This window comes from Capricornis sumatraensis, chromosome 23 (assembly GCF_032405125.1).
Source record: "Capricornis sumatraensis isolate serow.1 chromosome 23, serow.2, whole genome shotgun sequence".
Lineage (NCBI taxonomy): Eukaryota > Metazoa > Chordata > Mammalia > Artiodactyla > Bovidae > Capricornis > Capricornis sumatraensis.
The window spans coordinates 7,554,392-7,567,612 of NC_091091.1; positions in this window are offsets into that span (position 1 = coordinate 7,554,392).

Below are 13,221 nucleotides of genomic sequence, written 5' to 3' on the forward strand. Positions count from 1 at the left end.
CTTCTCCAGTGGACCACATTCTGTCAGACCTCTCCACCATGACCCGCCCGTCTTGGCTGGCCCCACATGGTATGGCTTAGTCTCAGTGAGTTAGACAAGGCTGTGGTCCGTGTGATCAGATTGGCTAGTTTTCTGTGATTATGGTTTCAGTGTGTCTGCCTTCTGATGCCCTCTCGCAATACTTACCATCTCATTTGGGTTTCTCTTACCTTGAACATGGGGTATCTCTTCATGGCTGCTCCAGCAAAGCACAGCTCCTGCTCATTACCTTGGATAAGGTCACCTCTCCTGACCTTAAACGTGGAATAGCTCCTCTCGGCCCTCCTGCGCCCGCACAGCTGCCACTCCTTGGATGTGGGGCTGCTCGTCTCAGCTGCCGCCCCTGACCTCGGGGCCAAACACCATATGTGACACTAAATATGAAGTGGTGATTAACAGGGCTTTGGGGCCTAAAGTTGAATAAGGGAAGATAGTGGTATTAATAATCAATATGTCATTAAAACTGCAATAAGTAATTAAGACTCTGATGGATTTCTCACAAATGTCTGATATCCTTCTTTGGGGAAGGATTTTACTTCCCAGTCCTATTAATGGCAGACTTTTTGGCCAATAGGAGACACTTTGTTGGCCAACAAAATGTGGGGGAACATAGCATAAATTATTTCGCTGAAGAACTTTAAGTACCAATATATGGTTTGCTATATCATTTTTTTCCTCAATCACAATGACAAGCAGTATTCCAGATAGAAGCATCTCTGTCAGTCTAAGCTCAAACGTGAAGAAAATGTACAGTACAGTTGCAACCACCCTGAGATGTACTAGTAGCAAGAATATAAAATACATTTTTTAGGTCGCAAGCCACTGACATTTTTGAGGTCTCTAGTTACCACAGTATGTTCTAGTCTGATGATTCACTGACTTCTCTTTTAATTGAAAAAATTAAAATACAAGAGCGTGAGAGGCCACATAACATAGTTCCTAAAAGCAGGACTCTGCAACCAAATTACATGGATTCAATCCCATCACCCCTATTTACTAGAAAACCGGTTTTCAAAAATGTACCTGTTCCTCGGATGCTCATAGGATAATACTAGACTTAACTCATAGCATTATCATGTAGATTCAGTTCAGTTCAGTTCAGTTCAGTCGTTCAGTCGTGTCTGACTCTTTGCGACCCCATGAATCCTAGAAAGCCAGGACTCCGTGTCCATCACCAACTCCCGGAGTTCACTCAGACTCACGTCCATCGAGTCAGTGATGCCATCCAGCCATCTCATCCTCTGTCGTTCCCTTCTCCTCCTGCCCCCAATCCCTCCCAGCATCAGAGTCTTTTCCAATGAGTCAACTCTTTGCATGAGGTGGCCAAAGTACTGGAGTTTCAGCTTTAGCATTGTTCCCTCCAAAGAAATCCCAGAGCTGATCTTCTTCAGAATGGACTGGTTGGATCTCCTTGCAGTCCAAGGGACTCTCAAGACTCTTGCCCAACACCATAGTTCAAAAGCATCAATTCTTTGGCACTCAGCCTTCTTCATAATCCAACTCTTACATCCATACATGACCACAGGAAAAACCATAGCCTTGACTAGACGGACCTTAGTCAGCAAAGTAATGTCTCTGCTTTTGAATATACTGTCTAGGTTGGTCATAACTTTTCTTCCAAGGAGTAAGCGTCTTTTAATTTCATGGCTGCAATCACCATCTGCAGTGATTTTGGAACCCAAAAAAATAAAGTCTGACACTGTTTCCACCGTTTCCCCATCTATTTCCCATGAAGTGATGGGACCAAATGCCATGATCTTCGTTTTCTGAATGTTGAGCTTTAAGCCAACTTTTTCACTCTCCTCTTTCACTTTCATCAAGAGGCTTTTTAGTTCCTCTTCACTTTCTGCCATAGGAGTGGTGTCATCTGCATATCTGAGGTTATTGATATTTCTCCTGGCAATCTTGATTCCAGCTTGTGTTTCTTCCAGTCCAGCGTTTCTCATGATGTATTCTGCATATAAGTTAAATAAGGAGGGTGACAATAAACAGCCTTGACGTACACCTTTTCCTATTTGGAACCAGTCTGTTGTTCCATGTTCAGTTCTAACTGTTGCTTCCTGACCTGCATACAGATTTCTCAAGAGGCAGGTCAGGTGGTCTGGTATTCCCATCTCTTTCAGAATTTTCCACAGTTGATTGTGATCCACACAATCAATGGCTTGGCATAGTCAATAAAGCAGAAATAGGTGTTCTTCTGGAACTCTCTTGCTTTTTTGGTGATCCAGCAGATGTTGGCAATTTGATCTCTGGTTCCAATGCCTTTTCTAAAACCAGCTTGAACATCTGGAAGTTCACTGTTCACGTATTGCTGAAGCCTGGCTTGGAAAATTTTGAACATTACTTTACTAGCATGTGAGATGAGTGCAATTGTGCAGTAGTTTGAGCATTCTTTGGCATTGCCTTTGTTTGGGATTGGAATGAAAACTGCCCTTTTCCAGTCCTGTGGCCACTGCTGAGTTTTCCAAATTTGCTGGCATATTGAGTCCAGCACTTTCATAGCATCATCTTTTAGGATTTTAAACAGCTCAACTGGAATTCCATCACCTCCACTAGCTTTGTTCATAGTGATGCTTTCTAAGGCCCACTTGACTTCACATTCCAGGATGTCTGGCTCTAGATGAGTAATCACACCATCGTGATTATCTGGGTTGTGAAGATCTTTTTTGTACAGTTCTTCTGTGTATTCTTGCCACCTCTTCTTAATATCTTCTGCTTCTGTTAGGTCCAGACCATTTCTGTCCTTTATCGAGCCCATCTTTGCATGAAATGTTCCCTTGTACCTCTAATTTTCTTGAAGAGATCTCTAGTCTTTCCCATTCTGTTCTTTTCCTCTATTTCTTTGCATTGATCACTGAGGAAGGCTTTCTTATCTCTTCTTGCTATTCTTTGGAACTCTGCATTCAGATGCTTATATCTTTCCTTTTCTCCTTTGCTTTTCACCTCTCTTCTTTTCACAGCTATTTGTTAGGCCTCCCCAGACAGCCATTTTGCTTTTTTGCATTTCTTTTCCATGTGGATGGTCTTGATCCCTGTCTCCTGTACAATGTCATGAACCTCAGTCGATACTTCATCAGGCACTCTATCTATCAGAACTAGTCCCTTAAATCTATTTCTGACTTCCACTGTATAATCATAAGGGATTTGATTTAGGTCATACCTGAATGGTCTAGCGATTTTCCCTATTTTCTTCAATTTGAGTCTGAATTTGGTAATAATGTGTTCATGATCTGAGCCACAGTCAGCTCCTGGTCTTGTTTTTGTTGACTGTATAGAGTTTCTCCCTCTTTGGCTGCAAAGACTAGAATCAATCTGATTTTGGTGTTGACCATCTGGTGATGTCCACGTGTAGTCTTCTCTTGTGTTGTTGGAAGAGAGAGTTTGCTATGACCAGTGCATTTTCTTGGCAAAACTCGATTAGTCTTTGCCCTGCTTCATTCCGCATTCTAAGGCCAAATTTGCCTGTTACTCCAGATGTTTCTTGACTTCCTACTTTTGCATTCCAGTCCCCTATAATGAAAAGGACATCTTTTTTGGGTGTTAGTTCTAAAAGGTCTTGTAGGTCTTCATAGAACCGTTCAACTTCAGCTTCTTCAGCATTACTGGTTTGGGCATAGACTTGGTTAACTCTGATATTGAATGGTTCGCCGTGGAGACGAACAAAGATCATTCTGTCATTTTTGAGATTGCATCCAAGTACTGCATTTCAGACTATTTTGTTGACTATGATGACTACTCCATTTCTTTTGAGGGATTCCTGCCTGCAGTATATGTATGTGTATATATATATATATATAAAATGGTTATCTGAGTTAAATTCACCCATTCCAGTCCATTTTAGTTCCCTGATTCCTAGAATGTCGACGTTCACTCTTGCCATCTCCTGTTTGACCACTTCCAATTTGCCTTGATTCATGGACCTGACATTCCAGGTTCCTAAAATATTGCTCTTTATAGCATCGGACCTTCCTTCTATCACCAGTCACATCCACAGCTGGGTATTATTTTTGCTTTGGCTCCATCCCTTCATTCTTTTTGGAGTTATTTCTCCACTGATCTCCAGTAGTGTATTAGGCACCTACTGACCTGGCGAGTTCGTCTTTCAGTATCCTATCATTTTGCCTTTTTATACTGTTCATGGGGTTCTCAAGGCAAGAATACTGAAGTGATTTGCCTTTCCCTTCTCCAGTGGACCACATTCTGTCAGACCTCTCCACCATGACCCACTCATCTTGGGTTGCCCCGCGGGCATGGCTTGGTTTCATTGAGTTTAATCATGTGGATTAAACACATTAATATTCACAAACTTTTGAGGACAAGGAATGGCATATGTGAGTGTTACACAAATATTTGTTAAATAGTATTTCTTTGCTAGGAAATAATAGAAGGTATTTAATTTGGGAGGTGGGGGGAGTAGTCATAAAAGGGATATCCTGCAAAGCTTTAAATTGTATCTGTTTTGTCTTCTATTTGGTAATGTTCCCCAAGAACAAAATTTCCTGAGAATTGCTGCATATTTAAGGATGAGAGGACTATACAAGGCCATATTGAAATGTAGGTTCTGGATGGTCAGCAAGTCTACCCTAAGGGGTTATTCCCATAAAATGGTCATTTAGAGTTCAAGGTTCTGATTGGTGTTTCCACTTAGGTACACATTTCTACCCTTCACAGACTTTCTGGAGGGCTTCAAAACAGCTGAGTATACAAATATGTAACATCCCGAATGCCCAGGATATTCCATAATTTAACAAAGTGAAAGTCACTCAGTCATGTCTGACTCTTTGTGACTCCATGGACAATACAGTCCATGGAATTCTCCAGGCCAGAATGGGAGTGGGTAGCCTTTCCCTTCTCCAGCGGATCTTCCCAACCCAGGAATCAAACCCAGGTCTCCCACAATGCAGGCAAATTCTTTACTAGCTGAGCCACAAGGGAAGCCCATAATTTAATGAATTCTTGTTTAATTTAAAACTGGAATCCTCGAAAACCTAGAAGTCCACTAGTTACCTTCCTGAGTGATTGGTTGAATAGTTCATGGTTCTCTGATAGGATTTTAAATGAATATAAAACCTTCTTCCCTTTCTCATCAGCGTTCTCAGCCATCATCTGCTTGCTGAAGACCCAAATCTTTCAGAAGAAAAAGTTTTCTTTTTTTCATGTAGAGATGAGGCTTAAAATACAAATCTTCCTGATAGGAGTAATATAACTGGAGTTAAATTTACATTAGTTGTACATTACTGATAACAGATTCCCAACAGCCAAGAAGGATTTCCTGGAAGAAGGCACAAACCATAGAAAGGGAAAAAGTGCAAATGATGGTTTCTCAGCTGTGCTTAGGGTGGGGCCTTAGTTCTTAGTAACCCTACCTTTTCAAATCACTCGTAATTTACTTCACATTGGACTTTCTTCAATACAGCAATCCTAGTTTCATTGGCTGAATGCTTGTATTTGCATGAAGTCTTTCCCTAAACTGATTCTCTTGGTTGCCTAATACTAATCCATGGACCAGACCCTAACTCCAGAGGTTCTGACTCACTGCATCTGGGAACTTGTATTTTATCACTGTAGGATTTACTAGCATACCATGATACACACAGAGGGAAATAAGCCATGTTAAAGACACATTCTACAATACATACTGTTCCACTAGACTGCACGTTCTGAAAACTAAATTTTTTGTTAATATCTATTAGCTTCACAGTAACATATGCTTACTATAGACTGTGGAAAATCACAGAGGTAATAAAAATTACTTCTAATAAGTCCAATACTCAATGATATCCATATCATTCATGAAAATTTTCCAGTCTCTTAAGTTTTATAAAAAACATTTATTCATTGAGCAAATGTAGCATGATTTATTTGACCATGGGAGACATTTAGAGATTTTTTTTCCTTCCAATGTTTTACATTAATTTCAATAATATCACAAGCATATTTATAGTTAAATACTGAGCATATCCATGAGGATAAATTCTAAGTTTCAATAATATGAAGTTTTTTAAAGTTAGGAGACTGTTGCCAAATTTCCATCTAGAAGCAACTTAAAATCTGAGTTCTTTAAATCAGAACTTTATGAAAACAACACAGCAATTTTTTTAGAATTAAGCTACACTGTCACATGAAAACCTTGAAAGGTCTTTGGCATGTTGGAATTGAAGAGTGAGATGCTATACTACCGAGGAGCAGTATGACAGTCCATGACATGGTCAGATGATTTTAATGGGTGAAAATTTGAAAAGCAGGGCTTCCCAGGTGGCACAATGCTAAAGAATCTGCCTGCCAATGCAGGAGGTACAAGAGATGCAGGTTCAATCCCTGGGCTAGGAAGATCGCCTGGAGTAGATAATGGCAACCCACACCAGTATTTTTGCCTGGAAAATTCCATGGACAGAGGACCCTGGCAGGCTACAGTCCATGGTGTCTCAAAGAGTCAGACATGACTGAGCATGCACACGTGCACACACACACACACACACACACACACACACACACACACACACACTATTTGAAAAGCACATTCACAAATCAGGTAGGCAAAATTCAGTCAGTGCCTAGCACTTGGTCCTTAAGATGGCTTTGTAGTTTATCACCCATTCTTCTGTTTACAAAAATCCTATGGCTTAACAAAATGAACAATAAGACTACAATGAAAATTGAGAATTTGTGTATGTTAAAATGGTATGGGATTCTTTAATGTGATTCAGGGAAAAGCCAAGAGCTTATACAGACATTTCTACTTGAAAATGTGAGTATTCTTGAAGGTCTTGGCACAAATTCTAAAAAAAAAATCAATGATATGCTGCTCATCTAACTTACTGTATAATTTTCTAACATTTATATTTAACAAAATATAATATGTAGTAGGTGCTGATATAAATGTGATTCCCTGGTATTTCAGTGGTAAAGATTCCAAATGCCAATTGCAGGAGCTGCAGATGTAGGTTTGATCCTGGGTTGGGAAGACCCCCCTAGAGGAGGAAATGGCAACCCACTCCAGTATTCTTGCCTGGGAAACCCCATGGACAGAGGAGCCTGGAGGGCGACAGTCCATGGAGTCGCAAAGAGTCAGACATGACTGAGCAACCAAACACACTGATGTGAATATCTAGTTGTACCCTTCTGAGAAAGCATACAGGCTACCCAGATCTGACTAAAAGGAGGTGTCTGTTTGAATCTGACCTCTCGTTCTTTCCTTGTCCCTTTTCCTATAGTTCCCTTCTTGCCCTTCCTCTGTGTGACCCATGCTAATCTTTCTCCATCCTGGCTGGGAGTTGTTCAGTTTATTGTATTAGGACCCTTACAACTATTTACAGAGTTTTATGGTCTGTTTACAACTGCAAGTTCTCTTTTTTCCCTTTTTAAAAATTCATTTATTTTTTATTGAGATATGGTTGCTTTACATGGCTGTGCTAGTTTCCGCTGCACAACAAACTGAATGAGCTATATATGCATACATACACCCCTTCCCTCTTGGACCTCCCTCCCACCCATGTAGGTGACCACAGCACAGCAAGCTGAGCTCTCTGCCTTATACAGTATATTCCCACTGGTGTTATTCTGTTGTAGAGTCGCTGAATCACATCTGATTCTTTTGTGACCCCATCGACCGTAGCCCACCTGGCTTCTGTGTCCATGGGATTTCCCAGGGAAAAACACTGGAGTGGTTTGCCTTTCCTGCGGATCTTCCCAACCCAGGGATCAAACCTGCATCTCTCGCACTTCCTGCATTGGCCGGTGGGTTCTTCACCGCTGAGCCACTAGGGAAATCTGCACTATACAGTAGGTTCCCACTGACTTTGGTAGCAATGATTTTAAGACAGGCCTGTTGGTAACTATTTGAGGCTCCAACATTAACTTTCATGTGGTTTTCTGGATCCTACAACTTTCCTCTCTAACATAAGTATTCTGTGTTCAGTTAAATTCTGTGTGCTTTTTGCTTCTTTATTACTATCTGTTTGGAATCTGAGTTTAAAACAGCACACCTTTAGGCCCAAATATGGGCACCATGATATATTCTTTCTTAAAACTTTCCTTAAAACATTGTATTAGGTGGCTCAGTCAGTAAAGAATATGCCTGCAGTTCAGGAGACCAAGTTTGATCCCTGGCTTGGGAAGGTCCCCTGGAGAACAGAATGGCAACCCACTCCAGTATTCTTGCCTGGAGGAGCCCATGGAGAGAGGTGTCTGGCAGGCTACTGTCCATGTGGTCCCAAGAGCTGGACATAACTTAGCAACTAAACCAGGCTTCCTTGGTGGCTCAGCTGGTGAAGAATCCACCCACAATGCAGGAGACCTGCGTTCTATCCCTAGGTTGGGAAGATCCCCTGGAGAAGGGAAAGGGTACCCACTCCAGTATTCTGGCCTAGAGAATTCCATATAGTTCATGGGGTTGCAAAGAGTCAGACATGACTGAGCTATTTTCACTTTCTTTAGCAAGCAAACCACCAAATAAGCAACAAAATGCTCAACTATCGTTTACCATAGCCATCTCTACTCATTGTAGAACTCTTGTTCCCTCAATAACATCTACCACAGTTCAATTCAGTTCAGTTTAGTCGCTTAGTCATGTCCAACTCTTTGCAACCCCATGGACTGCAGTGCACCAGGCCTCCCTGTCCATCACCAACTCTTGCAGCCCACCCAAACTCATGTCCATTGAATCAGTGATGCCATCCAACCATCTCATCCTCTGTCATCCCCTTCCCCACCTGCCCTCAATCTTTCCCAGCATCAGGATCTTTTCAAATGACTCAACTCTTGGCATGAGGTGGCCAAAGTATTGGAGTTTCAGCTTTAGCATCAGTCCTTCCAATGAACAAGGACTGATGTTTAGGATGGACTGGTTGGATCTCCTTGCACTTCATGGGACTCAAGAGTCTTCTCCAACACCACAGTTCAAAAGCATCAATTCTTCGGCGCTCAGCCTTCTTTATAGTCCAACTCTCACATCCATACATGACTAACGGAAAAATTGTAGCCTTGATGAGGCAGACCTTTTATGGCAAAGTAATGTCTCTGCTCTTTAATATGCTATCTAGGTTGGTCATAACTTTCCTTCCAAGGAGTAAACATCTTTTAATTTCATGGCTGTAATCACCATCTGCAGTGATTTTGGAGCCCCCAAAAATAAAGTCTGACACGGTTTCCATTGTTTCCCCATCTATTTGCCATGAAGTGACAGGACTGGATACCCTGATCTTAGTTTTCTGAATGTTGAGCTTTAAGCCAACTTTTTCACTCTCCTATTTCACTTTCATCAAGAGGTTCTTTACTTCTTCTTCGCTTTCTGCCATAAGGGTGGTGTCATCTGCATATCTGAAGTTATTGATATTTCTCCTGGCCATCTTGATTCCAACTTGTGCTTCATCCAGCCCAGCATTTCTCATGATGTACTCTGCATTTAAGTGAAACAAAGCACAATGACAATATACAGCCTTGATGTACTCCTTTCCTGATCTGGAACCAGTCTGTTGTTCCATGACCAGTTCTAACTATTGATTCCTGATCTGCATATAGGTTTCTTAAGAGGCAGGTCAGGTGGTCTGATATTCCCATCTCCTTCAGAATTTTCCACAGTTTATTGTGATCCATACAGTCAAAGGTTTTGGCATAGTCAATAAAGCAGAAACAGATGTTTTTCTGGAACTCTCTTGCTTTTTCGATGATCCAGTGGATGTTGGCGTATTTATCTCTGGTTCCTCTGCCTTTTCTAAAACCAGCTTGAATATATGGAAGTTCACGGTTCACCTATTGCTACCACAATACTGCATTGTATTTTGTGCATTTGAGAAATACATTGAAACGGAAAAAAAATCAAATGGAAACAAGCTATAAATTTTTTCAATTCTGCTATACATTTATATAATATCCCAAAGTTTGATACTTTTCATAGGAGCAGATTTTTAATACTAGTCATCTAATGGGTAAAACAGGTGCTTACAAAATTTTTACTGACCCATAAAGACTGCTTTAGCATCAGCTATAGTTTTCAGTTCAGTTCAGTCGCTCAGTCATGTCCAATTCGTGCGACCTTGTGAATTGCAGCACGCCAGGCCTCCCTGTCCATCACCAACTCCCAGAGTTCACCCAAACTCACATCCATCGAGTTGGTGATGCCATCCAGCCATCTCATCCTCGGTCGTCCGCTTCTCCTCCTGCCCCCAATCCCTCCAAGCATCAGAGTCTTCTCCAATGAGTCAACTCTTCGCATGAGGTGGCTAACGTACTAGAGTTTCAGCTTTAGCATCATTCCTTCCAAAGAACATCCAGGGCTGATCTCCTTCAGAATGGACTGGTTGGATCTCCTTGCAGTCCAAGGGACTCTCAGGAGTCTTCTCCAACACCATAGTAATTCTTTGGCCCTCAGCTTTCTTCACAGTCCAACTCTCATATCCATACACGACCACTGGAAAAAACATAGCCTTGACTAGACGGACCTTTGTTGGCAAAGTAATGTCTCTGCTTTTCAATATGCTATCTAGGTTGCTCATAACCTTCCTTCCAAGGAGTAAGCGTCTTTTAATTTCATGGCTGCAATCACCATCTGCAGTGATTTGGGAGCCCAAAAAAATAAAGCCTGACACTGTTTCCACTGTTTCCCCAACTATTTCCCATGAAGTGATCGGACCAGATGCCATGATCTTCGTTTTCTGAATGCTGAGCTTTAAGCCAACTTTTTCAATCTCCTCTTTCAGTTTCACCAACAGCCTTTTTAGTTCCTCTTCCCTTTCTGCTATAATTTTAATGATGTCCTATTACACAGATAGTGACTTTATTAATGACTGACCAACAGTGACTTGGGCTTTCCAGATGGCACTAGTGATAAAGAACCTGCTGCCAATGTAGGAGACAAAAGAGACTCAGGTTCAAACCCTGGGTCGGGAAGATCTCCTGGAAGAGGTCATGGCAACCCACTCCAGTATAGTTGCCTGGAGAATCCCATGGACAGAGGAGCCTGGCGGGCCACAGTCACGGGGTCACACAGAGTTGAACATGACTGAAGAGACTTAGCACATAGCACAACAGTGACTTAGAGGGTAGAATTCATAGGCTGTCTCACATTTTAAAATTTTACTTGTTTTCAACTTTATCATCTGTATTAAGAAATGCTTTAACACAGGTGAGATATTTTCATATAGAGAATCACTCTATTGCTCTAATCTTTACAATCCTTTGTCAACGCACATGGTCAACCACACTGAAGGCCAAGGTGGGCAGAGGACTCTTATAAAAATAGTCAGTGTATATATTATAACATATTATGGAAAATGAACATAGCAATTCCTGTTTTGAAAGAGACTGTAAAACTTATTTTAGACTCACTACTTAGGGAATACTGTTTATTTTCAAGGCATAGTTATTTTAAAAAATTGTTTATTAATTTTAAATGAAAACCCTACCAATATATCCTTTCCCTCTACCCTCCCCTTTTTGTTCTTGTCCTTCCCTCTCACCATTACTCCCATATATATGTTTTAAGGCTAATTGAATTGGAACATTTGCATTTGGTATTATGGTGCATAAACAAGGCTGCCCCATTGTTCACGCATGTAAGGAAAATCTGTTTATCCAACAACTGTATTTAACCAGCTCTTAAAGGTATTTTTATTTATTTGGTAGGAACCAAAGTTGATGAGTGAATCATGAGGGTCAATTTGGGGCACTGTAGCACCAAAAAATACAGACACACTTCTTTCTGCTTTTTAATTCTTCAAATTAGAAATTAGAAAATCAGTTTTAGGCTGTAAATATTGAGTCAGGAAACATTTCCATTTGATCTAAAATCGCGTTAAGAGATGAAGCCCAAGTAATATACCCTTTTCCCATAACGTGTCTCACACACATTTAACATTCCTAATCTGAGAAAGATGTGAATAAGCAAGCTCTCACCACTCATTCACACTCTAAATTATCCACCAGCTTCAAAGCTGAATGCAAAAAAGTACAAGCAAAGAGAATATTATGTTTTTTCCAACCACACAATGATAAATCAGAAAAGACATTCTGTGGGGTTCTTACAGAACTTATTAACCAAATAGTGTTTATCTTACCTTCCTGGCTAACTCAGAGCATTACTACTCAGAGCAAGTAATGAGCTCAGAGGAAATAAAGCAAATACTGAGCCCTTTCCAATCCTTCCAACTCTTCTGCTACACACTAGTTCTTTGAATGTTTTCTCAATTTTGTGTTTGGTTGACCTAAGAGCTCCAACTGAACTGAGCAAGGGCTTCCAGGAGGTGGTTTGGAACAAGCAAAGTAGGTTTCTTTGTTTCCCACAAAGACATATGTCAATCAACAGTAAATACTTTTCCCCAAACATCTGCCTTTCCTGGCCAGCAACAGATTGCAGACTATGAAAAGAAGTCTTTTCTAACTTGAACACTGCTGCTGCTGCTGCTAAGTTGCTTCAGTTGTGTCTGACTCTGTGCGACCCCATAGACAGCCACCCACCAGGCTCCTCCGTCCATGGGATTTTCCAGGAAAGAGTACTGGAGTGGGATGCCATTGCCTTCTCCGAACTTGAACACTACATTGCCCCAATTAAACATGTAGCATTCAAGTTAGAAGAGACTTCATTTCATAGTCTTCAATCTGTTGCTGGCCAGGAAAGGCAGATATTTGAGAGAAAGTACTTACTGTTAGATGTCTGTGGCCTTAATCGTGTTCCCCACCGCTATAATCTCTACCTTCTCTTCTGTGGCCTTCTCTTCAGTGAAAGAAAGCTGCCATTCTACTTTCAAGCATAGTGGAGAGACCAAACGGATATATCTTTTAGCACCACCAGCAGAGCCATTTATATCAGTAGGGAGGATCAAGTGCATTACCACTTACTGAGAGTTTTATCATAACTTTTATTAGGAGGAATTCTTTCAATTTCTGATAAAATAATATCAAAGATTAATGACTCATAAAAAAACTTAAATTTCTGTTTATTGCGGAGAGTCACAAAGTGTAATATGAAACGTCTGTGACTCAGTTAATAGGAGGCGGGGATTATGGAAGGAAGGATAAAGAGGATGGCTGAAGTTGAGGAATAACAAACGACAAAGAGCAGGGGTTGCCAGTTTTTCCACAAAAAGGCGCTATGGAAATGGGGAAAGTTAGGAAGTCGCCCACCATCTTTGATGTCTCCATGACTTTTTCCAAGACCTGCTCATTCCCTTGGAGAAGGGAATGGCA